Here is a 13,918-nt window from a genome sequence, read left to right as displayed (position 1 = left end):
GGATATAATTCCAGTTAACTGCAATAGGAATGAGGCACCTAACCTGAAAACCCCATTGTGCATCTTATTGGGTAATGCTTCCTATTCACTGCAAGAAATGATGGCTCCCATCTCTATCTTTAGGCATTCAATGGCTGTGAAAACTTTACCCTCAATAACTATTCATCTAAACAGTGGATGCTCATAGGGAGTACTTCTGAACTTGTGAGCACTGGGTGTGTGCCATGTCCGTAGTATAGCTCTGTCTGGATAGTAGCTGTATGTATATATGTCAATTTCACCCTCTTTCCTTGTTCACATACCTTGATTTCAAGGGAAGGAAATTTGGTTCTGTGAGCAAAGAAGGCAGCTGTCATGTACCTTGGACATGTTTCAGATTTGAACAGTTCGGGTAGGTGGACAGGGAAGTTGCATCTAAACTACTCAATAGTGCAGGAAATGTTCCTGAGTCAGGCTTTCATTGATCTTGTGTTGTTGGAACGGCCCTGGACACAATCCTGGTTGGATAGACTGGTGATGGCTTTCAACAAGTGGAGTGGATGTAGTCAACCTCTTCTGAAGATGAGAGTTTAGCAGTCTTGTTTCAGGTACAGAAATGTTGTCTCTGGTGCCGCAGAACAATCCTGAGAGTGTTTCACTTACAAGAGCAGATGTAGCCTGAGGCAGAGGCTCCTAGATGGTGGCTGCATCAACCACACCAAGCAAAGTGATTTTGTCCTTACCCTGACAGGTGTCAGTAGGTGACCATTTAGGTGTATTGAAGGGGAGGGGAAGTTGTGTCTTCTGTTTTGATGATTTTTTTCAAAGCACAGTTCTATTTTCTGTGCTAGCCTGTGGACTTGATATATAGCAAGGTATGAATGATTTGTGTTTGATCCCACAGCTAGAGAGAGTACTTCCAGTCTATAGGGCAGAGGAGGTCATTTATGTGTTGCTGTAAAAGGCTGTGGGAGCAAATGCCAATTTTCTCACAGTCACAGCTCACACTTCTCTTAACACTTTGGAGCTAGAGGTAAGGTCAGTGGGCAGCAGGGTGCTGACAGAGTAGGAGTTCACCGGAACAAATGAGTATTCACCCAGCTAACACTTATTCCTGTCATTTTTTTGCTGTAAGATTATAGCCCCTAACTCGAAGATGGTCTAGTACAATGCTGTTCCAACAGCTGCTGTAAGCAGAAGATATTCTGGGTATAATCGGGCTCTGTACACTGATGACTGATCACACAAATCTGATAAATTCTTATGACAGGATCTGTGGCTTTGAGGTTTATTGTAGAAGCCAGATTGTGCCTTATTTGCTGTTAAGGCTTAATAGAATTGCCCATTGATTTCTCTGCAGCCACGTCCCCCAAGGGATTTATTCATTCAGGGATTAAAATTGTTCCACGGTTGTCTGATTTGTTTAAAGCTCATGCGTTTCTCTTAATTGGAGACAGTGACCTCAAAAACAGCCGAAACCTTCCATTATCCTTATGTGGTAGAAAAAGGTGTACAAAAAAAAAGTCATATTCTAATTAATGAAGGCTCCTACATCTCTACTTTTGTACCTCCCTATTTCTGCTTGCTTGAGTCAAAAATGAGTTGAAATATCTGTCTGATGAATTTGTTTGGAGTGGAAGGAAGCCAAGAATTATTTTAACAAATGTTTTAGCTTGACAGTGAGTGTGGAGGCTTAGTTTGCCAAACTGGAAAAGTGAATAACTAGGCAGTTTTTGTGAGGCTTATATAGGGTGTGGGTCATCTTGAATGTCAGTTCCAATCTGTGTTACATATTTGTAGAAGAGCGTATATTATGAATGAATTGACATGTTCTCATAAGTTTCATGTTTCTCTGAAACAGCAGATTAGTTTTGAGAAACTGTGGTACATAGTGCAGTCAGCTGAGAAGCCAAAAGTACTTCAGGGAATCGGCTCCTTCTGTGTGCTGGACAAAATTTCTGAGGTATCTGCAAATGTGTCTGAAGGAGCACTGTGTTGGGTGCCGTGATGGTGTGAAGGTAACGTGTCTGGTAAGCTGGGGTGCAGAATACAGTGAGGAACATTATGGCTCCTGGGAAAGGTGGATGGAGTTCAGCACAGGAGAAGGGAGCCTTCTAGCACAGCTCCTGCGAGCGCAGGGTCCTGTGGGTTGGTGGGGTGTGTAGGTGTTGTCCTGTCTGTGGCCTCTTGGCTGTAGAACAGGCTCACTTGCTTCTTTTGACAAGTATGCCAGTGTTAATTCTTGCCACAGCTGTGAAAGAAATCATCAAAAGTCACCTGAAAGTCGATCTGCTGCTGCTGCTTCTTCCACTTTGGCATGGGCATTTGAGATCACATTGTAGTGTGTATGAATAAAGCCATATGTGGGCAAGACAGAACAGCAATCTGCTGCAAGGTCAGAATTGGTTTGTGTCCCTGGATTCACTTGAGATCTGAGGCTGTCAAAACTTAGGTGAAAACCAGGCTTTTAGCTAATGTTAATCTGATGATGAAGCCAGGTCTAATTGTGGCAATTAAAAAAACCCCCAAACAAACCTTGATTCCATGGATGAAGCAGAATTCAATGAAGAGGAAGGAGGCTTCTCTGAGTATCACTCCCTACTTTGTTCTGCCACCAGTGAAGTGATGCTCTGTCATTAGCCCTTTTTAGGATTTTTTTTTCAATAACTACTCTTGCTTTCCCTTGGTCTTTCCGCTGCCTTTGCTACTGTTTTTCCTGCAAAGTTTCTCCTTCCTTGCTTTCGTCTTTCACACAGAAACATCTCTGCAATACAAGTATCTGCATTCGTGATAGCAATCTGAAGGGACATCTTTTCTGCCCCAGAACATCAGTTGCTTCTTTGGACTTGCCATGCATCTATGGTGATGGTTCTGTTGCTCTCATTATGTTCTTGGATAAGGAATCTCTGTTGCATTTTACATTTGCTTTGAATTGCTTCAGTATTGCTTAAGCCAGTCACAACAGTGTGTTATTAACTTGAAATTTAACAGTGGAAGATGATAGGGAGAAAAATATTTCTTTCCTAGAAGCAAGTTGAAATCATGGGTTTGTAATAATATACTACTGCATATCTGATATTCCAGAATCCCCAAGTGGGCTTCAACATTTGAACAGGCAAAGTTCAAAGTTTTATGGGACTGAAGGTTAGTCCATTTCAGAGATACCTGAACCAAGTAAATGGTCTGGCTCCTCTGACATTTGCATTGAGTCTGCACTATATGGAAGGATAATGGTAGCTGGCCTGCTGTTTTGACAAAATTATGCTCTTTAAACTGGTTACCAACTCTTGTGTAACACAACACTGTTAACACAAGCGTATCAGTGTTTTTATTTGGACTCTGATGGAGTGCTTTGAGGAAGTGCTGTCTGCTCTAGGGCAAAGAGGTTGTTTCCATGACCTTTCTCACTGTGAGAGGATTTTTTTAGCAAAAGCTAATCCTGTGAATCTGATACGAAATTACTCTATGAGCAGAGAGCACTGTAAATTGTCCTGTGTACACAAAAGATTTTTGGTCAGTTTTCTTGAAACTTTCTCTGCAACTCTTCCAATGAGCCTGATGTGGCAAGTTTCTTAGTCGAAGCAAAATACTGACAATTAGACTGTAACTTTTAAATCAGATTCTGTAGTTTTTACTTGCATTGCTTCAACAGTCTGGTTTAATAACCAGCTCAGCTGCTTTGCAGTCTTATTCTGAATGAAAGTCACAAACTGTAGCTCAATCACAACAAGATAAGAGGACTATGTGTGCAGATAGGTACATCTCAACTTCCTGTTGGACTCATAGGTACTTTGGATCTATGGATGATGGTGTGGGAATCTCCAGCAAGGGCTTCCTGGTTCCACCTCCACAAAAAAACCTTGCAAATTCTGCTGAAAAGTATTTCACTGTTTTCTCAACCACATCTGTTCCTACAGCACTGCATTTGTCAGCTGTATTTCCATAATATAAAGTCTAATTTCCTCCAAGCTTTTTGTATCTGACTAGTTGTTATTTTAATAGCCTCTATTTCTGAAGCATAGGGCAAAATAAACGTGACCATTCCAGTTTTCTTCATAATATTTGTAAGTGATTACACCATTTTGTTTTCTCCATCCACTCTTCAGTATGGAATGTGGCTGGAATTTACAATAGCACTGAGCATCATCCTAACTCTGTTTGTTTGGCTATTAGTATTAGACTAAAGCTGAGTGCTTGTATTAGCTCAGCCCAAGAGTCTGCTGTGATATTATTAAAACTTTTTACTCCGCAACAGTCTGTACAGTTTGTAGTGATCTGGAGACAATATCTGCTTTAAAAGGTTAGGGTAAGGAAGCAAAAGCCATTTTCTAGTGCAGGTAAGAGCGCTACCGTGATAGGAACATGCAAGTGGTCTACTTACATGAGAAGGTTTGTAATCAAAATGGTCTTCAACTTTTAGCTAGTCTTTGTGATGTTTCTTGTTAAACTCTCAGCCACTTTGCTAATGAACAGCAGACTGCCAAATACCAGGTGAAACCACTTCAGCTTTTAAATGTCTTAATTAATTATATTGGATGTGTAATGCCTGATAACGTACTGTGTGTTAAACCAGAACGCCCTGACAATTTTGTGCTTGTAAGGAGCATTATTTACTTTGCTGAGTCAAAGCACAAGGTTGAGTGTGTCAGAACCAAAGTTCATTGTGCAGCCAGAACCTGCCTCTTGTATGTGGGGTGGACTCCAGTTACACCATCACGAGTTATTCATCCTTTTGTGCCCCCACCCAAAGGACCTAAAAGTTACACCACTTGCCAAAGTTATGAGCAACTGCATATAATGAAGGAAATTAATACAAGTAGCAACGTTATCTCTAATAAAATATCACTGGCTTACAGTGAAAATTTGAAGGGAAGTTAATCAAGAATTAAAGACATTGTGTGCTGCATAAATCAATGCTTATTTCATGTAGCTGTGAAAGTGAAGGTGTAAATTGCTTACATGCAACTGTCCATTCTAAAACTTTCAAAACTAACTAAAATAGAGAATTACTTTTTCCTGGGCTTACAAGTCATTGGAAAAAATAAAAGTTACTTAAGTCCCATTTTCTTAAAGGCACTGTAGAATTTTAGATCTTATTCCAGATTAGGAAAGTAGTTTGCTCTGCTGCGTAATTATCAAATCATACAATATTTAGTAACTAGATCACACCCAACTTACTTTAAAACAGACTATTAAAAAACATACCATGTAGTTACTATAGCATGGAAACAGAAGATATATTTAAAAGAAGAAGGAACTTTTCTGCTCCTGTTTGGATGTTCAGATGACTTTCTGGGTATGTTAAGGCTTTGTTTTCCTCACTTTTCTTTCTATCCCCCTTTCTTTTTGATATCACTCTTTCTTGCCTCTAGTAAAACCCAAGGAAAATCTGGGCCAGAAATAAGCTGGAGAATCAGACCATGTGCAGAGAGCTGCCAGACTCACATATCTAAAACTAAAAATTGTGGCAGGGGCAGGAGAATAAGAAAAGGAGATTATTAAAAGAAACTGTGTTTGTAGAAATTTTTCATCCTTTTACTTCAGAGGTTATGTACAGCAACCTGGAAGATGGTGCCTATTTCTTCTGTTCTGTCTGACTTCCTGTCTGGCAGCTCTGCATGCAGGCACCCAGAATCCAGTCCAGATGGGCTCAGCTCAGTGCTGGCAGTAGCACTGCCCTCCTGCTCCGATGATGGCTGTAAGGAAATGGAGAGAGATGGCAGCTCTGTTAGAGTTGCTTGGAGAACACAGAGCAGCTGGGAACTCAAGTGTTGCCCTTTGAATCATTAGAATAATGGAGTAGGCACATGTGTGAGGACACTGGTATCACTCTATGTTGCACATAGTTTTTTAACTTTTTAATTCTACTGAAATCACTTATACTTTATCTGGATGTTGTCCTTCAATAGTAATAGAAATTTTATGACTAGTCATGAAACAGTAAAGATTGGTAAACCCAGCCTAGAATGGATGCAATTGCATCATCATAAATGTATTCAGAACATACTCATACATGCAGAGAGAAATGAGCTACACTGGTACTTCACAGTGCTAGGTTAAAGGTTGGACTCGGTGGTCTTAAAGATGTTTTCCAGCCTAAATGGTTCTATGATTTGTGGCTAAATACTGTATACTGTGAGCTGTATAGAAGGCCATTGTTTCTTTCTGTAGCCTGCCCATCCCAACCAGCCAGTGTATATCTTGGGTACTGTAGTGTATTATGTATACTATAATGGGTTGTTTGTAAGGCCACTGGGTGTGTTTGCATCAACTTCAGCTTAGGTGAAACAAGAGCTATGAACATGCAGAGACATGGACTGCCATGCAAGCTAGACAAGTCCTCTGAGGACTGAAGATGTCATATTGTTCTCTTTTCCTCGTTGCTCTTATAATCCGGAGGTGCACATGTCCCCAGCCTAAATAATCTCACTAGATAGTGTGAGCTCTTTAGCCCTCAAAGGGGAAAAGAATTCTTTGTTCCCCACCTCACAGCTCCTTTTCTCAGGAGATCCTCTCTTAGTTACCATGGATATGCAAACTGGTAGTACAGTCTTCCTATCCTTTATTCATACACCTACTAACATCTGTACCAGTGCAGCTTTCAAATATAGACCTGGCTTGTGATGGATCTGGCTAAATCTGGAGCTGTTTTACACATTTCTTTGACACATTGGTTTTGCTGGTCGTTCTACCTTTTTGAACAGATGTAACATTTCATAACTTGTCACTGAATTTTTATCCTTCCATTCATGATGGTGACAGCCAGAAATCTGATTGTGAACCACCAACGTGAAGCATATAAAGCAGCTTGGGAATTTCAAGAAATCTGTTTCTCAGCACCACTCCCTTGATGTCTGGGTGGTGTACGAAGTATCAGGTTACTCAGAGACCTGGAGCAGGTGGGTCAGTTCCATACAGTTCAGCAGCAAAGGAATTTGCATTGCAAAAGAATTTATACATCTTATTCTTCAGTGGCACACGAGCCTAATTGTGCTTGATTTGACACTAATGGGCTAATTAAGGAATCTTTCTTTTGGCTTCAATGGGCATTGGATCAGAGCTGCTGAGACCAAGGACACTGAACCACTGGGTTAGGTTTATTAGTTCATAACTGAGGTAGGAAGCTCTGGAAAACTAGGACCAGCTCTGTAGTATCAGCATTTATCTAAACATTAAGAGATCAAGCACTGCAAATGTCACACTGTTCCCACTTACTTGACCATGTAATGTATGGAGAAAGTGGAGAGTAGGCAGGCTACTGGATGTCAGCTGAGCCACCAAAACCACAGGGGAAACAGAAAAAGGCAAGTGTATGTGCAAATGTATGTATATGGAGAAGCATTGAAGTAGGAGTTCTCAAGCTCTTGTTCACTTAGACTGTTTGGATAAACTGTTGGTCTTTTGTACCATTCAGATATGAACCACAGTTAATATTTTTTTCATGACATTTTTTCTGTCTTTACCTTTAAAAGAAAGCTACAATAGTAATGAGAGGATTAGAAAATGTGTTTGTTGAGAATGTTGCTGTGGTTATGATTTGTCCAGAGCCATGTGACATCTTCTCAAATATGAATAGCATCAAGATTTTTTACTGCTCTTATTTTTTTAAACGTATTCTTACAGCATTCAAAGGACTCAACCAGTACAAGCAGCTATTGTGCTTGGAAATGTGCAAACACTCAAGAGACAGAATTGTCTCTAAAGAATTCTGAGTTTAATGTAACAAGATGGGTAAAACATGCACATTCAGGCCACTCAGTAATACCTTACTGTTAGGCGTTTAGGTGGGGTCATAACAAGACTTTTTGGCACCTTTCCTTTCCTCTGCCTCTTGTGCTGTTTCTGTCCTTCTCCTGATGCCTTTCCCAGCCAGCTGCTGTTGCAGTTTTGCAAGCCCTTGTTCTGGAGCTGCTCCTGTAGCGTAGCCCAGGCTGGGTACCCTGCAGGGGGCAGGCGTGATCCCATATCCACATCAGTTATTTCACAAGAGTCCTCATACATTTTCACTGGAAAGAGCAAGACAGTTGCTGAAGACTCTGGAAAATGATTTGAAGTTTCTAAGTCAAGTTTTTTTCCACACAGCATTTGTTTCTTTGGGAAGTCCACATGCAATTCTCTGCCCTTAGGTGCTGCACAACTTGATGTCTTCTCTTTGTACAGGACTGCACAATGCTGGGGCTGCAAATCCTGCTTCCAGGAAATAGCCTCAACACAGACCACTTTCCATCATTGAGACAACATGATTCAGTTCTTCTTTGTACCTGTCTTTTGCTCTGGCTTGTACTTTGTTCTCTCTTAAAAACTTTTCTCCTATGCTAATGGGTCTCAAAGGGACAAGGCCTGTTGGTGGAGCAAGGCCTTACCCAGATCTGCCTGCCATACTATTTTGGATGCCAAATTGACAGCAAGAATGAATTTATGCCATGAGATTGAAAAGGAAGTGTATCATTCAGCTGTTTGGACCAGCAGATGGCAAATGTAAAGGAAAAAAAAAATCAATCTAAGAGCCAATCCAGAGAACAGACTCTAAATAAAGCCATCTGGCAAACTTATGAAGGGAAAGAAGATGATGAGACCAAGTTCTGCTTTAAATATCTGTTCACATTGAGAGGAAGTTGGTGGGAACTAGTACCATGGGAGAGCAGGCTTCGAGCCTCTGAGGAGTACTGTGTAGTGTCAAAGCCTGTGGCAATGTTGAGGACTTATAAGAAGGACCCTAAACTATCAAGTAGATAGAGCCTAAGAAGCAGCATTCCTGCCTGTGTGAGATCCTGGTGGTATTCCACATAGAATAGTGACTGCTCGATCCCCCACAATGGGATTGAAAAGGCCACACCTAGGAACCTCATTTGTAGAGAGGGACTAGAAAGATGAGCATGGAAGTAAGCAAAGAGGGTGATCTAGTGTAAGTTATAGATGCCTCATCCCTTCTAAGTGTTAAAGGCCAGGTTGGATGGGGCTTTGAGCAGCCTGGTCTAGTGGAAGGTGTCCCTGCCCACAACAGGGAGGTTGGAACTAGATGATCTTTAGGGTCCCTTCCAACCCAAGCCATTCTATGATTCTATGATATCACAAATTCTGAAAGACATTGATAAATCTATTTTTATGCCAATGCCATGGCATTTTGTTACTTTGCCCTACTGCATTAGTTCCTGGAGAACAAAGATGGATGTGCTTTCGGACTCAGGCTTTTAAGTATAATTTAAAAAGAGAAACATAATCCATTGAAAAGGGAATTGGTATTTTACATAAGTGCCCAACCTTTCTTTTGGAAACTTGCTCTAAGGGAATGTGATTTCAGAGCCCAGAAGTCTAGCAGATGTTATTACTATTTCTGTTTTACAGGTCAGTGCTTTTGGTTTTTATGCGCTGAGAAATGCCTACAGCTGCTAGCCTTTTATGTTACGAAAAGAAGTCAATTCTGTATCGTATTCTTAATTTATACATGATTTTTTTTTTTTTTCTGGTAAAATGGGAATACTGTTGAACATTGCAAAAACATCTAGTAACCAACAGTTTTGTTGGCAGACTGTGTCAACTTATTTCCATTAAGGGCAACAGTGGATAATTTTGCAGTGAACTTTATTCTTGACATCCAGGCCCGTGGCATTAAACAGAACAAATAATCCCACCACTCAGACTTAACTGCAATAAAAGAAAAAGATTTCAGTATTGTAACCTAATTTTTTAATGCCTCTGTTGATAATAAGGTTCACGTGAGTGATGGTGTTGTAGCAGTATTTTGTGCATTAACTGTTGGTTTCAGACATTTACATGGGAAAAGGTTGCCAACTTTCACTGAACAAAATTTTCAAATATCTATTTCCTTTCCATCTCATCTGTGTTGTTACTGATTAGTCATTGTATCTGAGAAAGTCTTTAGTTTCCCTCAGTGTCTAATAGCCAGACTAACAAAAGGCAGTTTTTCTGTCCCTCTGCTCAGATGAATAATTCATTGCCCTGCATTTCTTGTGTAAAGTAAATTTCAACTCTTTCTTTTGTAAAGATGATTTACAAGAGGTCCTGGACACACAGGAATTAATTTGCTGCCTTCAGGCACATCATTATCTTTACTGAGAGGGAAGTAACAGCTTATTTCTGTTAAATTTTGGTTAAAAAATTTACTATACCTAGTGTTAGAGGGATGGTACCCTTTAACTGAAGTCGGAGTTTGGAAGGTTTTTTCAGTGCTGTTCTGCTGCTATTCTCCCGAGCTCAGCTGAACAATGGGCTGGAGAGATGCTGGCAGTGTTGCTTGGAAACAATTCATCCGCGTGAATCAGTGCTTCACGCAGCTCCTTCTGCGGCTGAACAACCGGGAGACTTCTCAGCACTGTGCTAGTGATGTGCGCGGAGATGTGAGCGGATTACGGACCGTCTCAATTACTGTAACGCTACACCTTTGCAAGCGGATTTGGACAGCAGTGTTTGACTTTCAGTGGTTGAAGTCAGGCAATTTGGAGCTGTCTGTTTTACACCTCTTTACAAGTATATAGCCAAGTAAAGCAAATTTGTAACAGTGTGTTTTATTGCAAGGTGTGTTTGACAAGTTTGGTACTTTGGCATCCTTCTGTATTCATCAGGAAGATTAAATCCTTCATTAAGTATGTTCCCCTGGAATAGACACGCAATTTGCTGAAACCTGCCTGCAGGCAAAGTGAAATGTAAGAGGAACTGCTATCTTCCTCTTACTGCATTTGACCACATCTTAAGCTGGCATAAAATGAAGCTGGTGGAGTTATGCCAGTTTAGACAATAGGAAGATGTGATAGGTTATTTTTAACACTATGGAGTGGATTTTCTGTACCCCACCCAGCTCCATTTTACTACTTACCTGTTCTTGCTGTTTAAGACATGACTGGAGGAGATGTTAAAAGAGAGGAGAGGTGTCCAGTTTGTGCTCTCCGTGGAATCAGCATTTCCAACAGCATTGTTCCCATCTACGTCTTTTTTCTAACTTTTACATGAATCCTGAAAGGATTTCCTTCTTCCTATGTCTTTTGGGCTCAGCAGTCTTCTCAAATCTACCATATTTGTGTCTTTCAATTTCTCTTTGCCTCTGTTAAGGGCCTCACTAGTAAAAGCTTATATTTGCCACACCTTTCATCTTGCCAAGCTTTCTCTGTTTTCTCTAGTATCTGCTATTTAATGCAGCTTGTTGCATGGCTGAACATTAAGACCATTTAGAAGAATTTGTAGGAAAAGTTGCACTGAAGTGCCATCCCCTTCACTTGGTATGCAAAAGCTGAATCTATAGTAAAAAAATTAGTCTAGCACTATCTAAAACACAAATATTTCTATGAGTAGATTTTCTGCACTGTTTTGCCTCCTAGTGATGGTATCTGTAAGATGGCCTTTCATCCAAAAATTGTTTCAGAGTACCTGCACTGCTTAAAAATCAGTTGCACTTCACAGAGCTGTGGCTTCTGATTTGTGCCGGCTGTGTTGTAACGTGATCAGTTTTTCTTTAGCAGCAGGTGAGTATATATTTAATATCTTAAATTTTCACTATGTTTCCTCCAAATGCCTATTGGTTTTCTATAGGGGTTTTTCTATTATGAACCTCTATGTAAAACCTGGATTAATTTAACCCTGCTGAATTCAGATTGTGACATCCGTAACTATTTTGTCTGGAAATGTAAGTGCTTAGGGGATAGACTTAACTCTATGTGCTTTTCCTGTTTCTGAAATAAAATGAGAAAGGGAAATGAATAAAAGAACTGTAATTTTCCTATCAATATGATGAGCTTTGGCTCTTGTTCAGAAAGGTACTTGAAGTACCATAATACTCATCTGGTTTTGGGCAGTTATAATTGCTGCAGGGGTAGACTGATTCCCTGGATAAATAGGGACATTTATGGGGAGGGAGAGATATCAAGCATAGCTGAGAGACTGTTTCCTGACCTCGAGTCTGGGCTTAACACAGATTTATTGGGCCGCTGAACCTGGCTACATTGAAAGGAGAGCCTTTTTGGGGATACACTACATGCATTAGGAGTAAGCATTAGGTGTGCCATTGCACGGCTGAGCAGGGCTGGCTTTCTGCAAAGACACGTGTGCCTTTCCCTTCCATTAAAGCATTGCTTTGTTTCTACCAGATAAAAGGCTGTTGTGGAGTAATTCCCTTTTAAGGTCATAGCTGGACTTCTCTAGACATGACTGGCCAGTCCTCCTGTCCCTGAGACCCTTCTTTAAAAGAGCTGTTGCCCATGTGGCAGTTGGGTGGTAGGTACACCCACTGCAAACCTCTCATGCAAAGAGATGGGAGCTGCTGCCCTGGCTGAGTTGGAATCCTGACAGAGTTGGAATCCTGACAGATATTCCTGTCTGGGACTGGCAGAATCTACTTGAGCAAGGAGGGAGCTGCTCACATGTGAGAATGTGCTCAGATGTGATGGGGAAGCAGGCGGTTGGAATGAAAAGACTTGTTTCTGCACCGATACCCCTCAGCCCTCCTGGCCTCATGGGCCCCTCCAGCCTGTGGGAGCCAGGCCACACGTGGTGTGCACAGCATTGCTTTCATGCCATTTTTACCAAGATGTTCCTTGGAGCCAGTAGAAAGCAAACAGGCATCTTTTCCAGATAATTGGGTCTTTGACATTTGCGTTATGCTGCATATGAGTAGGCATTATTTCCTTTTACTATACAGGATGACAGGGTTGGGTATACCCCATCCAAGGGACCCAGAGGCACTTTAGCTCTTCAGGTCTGGCTCAGCTCTAACTTTTCGTCTTTTAGAAAATACATCTTGAGGAATTTGCAAGCTAAATAGAGTAATTAATACAACGGCATGGCAGTAATTTATAATATTTACACTGCCAGAAAATGCAGAGTTTTGTGTCATCATAAACTTCCATCATTTGCTTCCTTTCAGTTTTCTATGTTGAGTTTAGCTTTGTATTATGCTTCATAGTGTATGTGTATGGGATAATATTATTTTTTTTATTTTCATGTACTTAATATTCTCTCATTGCATTTGTTAATGTTGAGGCTGTGCACATGCTGGGTGGTTTCTTCTGCTTTATTTAATGACCAGATTTGAAATAGATTGTATTTTAAGGTTAAAAACTTTCTGGTTTCACTGGCATGAAGAGCAGAAAATGTCACCCTCCATTTTTGTATGTGTACTTCCTATTTTTGCAACAGGTGCCTTTTTATCATAAAAATAGCTCAGCAGCTGTCCCTTGGTCCTGGGTGCTATGCAGTGGCCCTTAACAAAGCCAGGAGTGACTTTTTGGTGTAGCCCTCCCTTTCCAGGAAGGACCCAGCTAAGCTTCCTGAGTAACATCAGCCTGCACTAAGAATTCAGGTCAGGATCTCCCTGCTTGTTACCTAGCAACTGGGGGATACTGGTGCTTTTTCCTCTGACCGACTCCTTCTGCGTTAGATACAGGGATCACTTGGTGAAAGGATCAGGGCAGTGCTAATAACTCGTGCTTCAGCAAGGCAGAGTAGCCCCGTGCTGGGTATCTGATGGGACATAGGGTGCACTGTCCAAGTCGAACTGAATTGAGACTTTCAGAATTCTCTGCACAAACTTGAAAGTGCCTCTGCTGGTTTTGCTACCACTTAAATGTCTGGCAAGGTGACAGATCCCTTTTGGAACACCAGTAGCCTTTTGTGGTGCATTGAATCTGACAAACAGGAACCTACGCAGGTAAGCAGCTGAAGAAAGTTTATGTCTGAAGTACTTTAAGGGTTGTTTTCCTACAGGTGAAATGTGTTTCTTGGTTACACAGGTGCACAACATTCAATTCTGGGACTATTGACCTGCCTTTGTACTTATTAAAGTTTCATTGGATGGTAAGTAAAAAAGTTAAGTAGAAAGATGAACTGTCTTGTCTTGTTCTTTGTGGTGTGTGTTTATAAATTGTTGAAAACAACCTTTAAACTTGTCTAGTTAATTTACTGTAGAATTGGCTAATGAAAAATCTTGAAG

At 40.8% G+C, this 13,918-nt stretch overlaps 1 protein-coding gene across 6 annotated transcripts in view; it reads left to right on the top strand.

Moving 5' to 3' along the window:
- The first annotated feature begins 13,346 nt into the window (after positions 1-13,346).
- The window catches only part of CRACDL (CRACD like), a 51,868-nt gene continuing 51,296 nt past the window's right edge, over positions 13,347-13,918 (top strand). For 3 of the 6 annotated variants that reach the window (XM_032100338.1, XM_032100332.1, XM_032100333.1), the window contains exons 1-2: positions 13,350-13,636; positions 13,719-13,782. The gene's annotated coding sequence lies outside the window, so the exon portion shown is untranslated. Of the gene's footprint in view, positions 13,637-13,718; positions 13,783-13,918 lie in introns of all 6 variants that reach the window. The other 3 variants (XR_004238383.1, XM_032100337.1, XM_032100334.1) reach the window with 3 other exon arrangements.

Source organism: Corvus moneduloides, chromosome 2 (assembly GCF_009650955.1).
Source record: "Corvus moneduloides isolate bCorMon1 chromosome 2, bCorMon1.pri, whole genome shotgun sequence".
NCBI classification, from domain to species: domain Eukaryota; kingdom Metazoa; phylum Chordata; class Aves; order Passeriformes; family Corvidae; genus Corvus; species Corvus moneduloides.
Note: the sequence above shows the minus strand (reverse complement) of the source record. Positions and strands in the feature narration are given on the sequence as shown.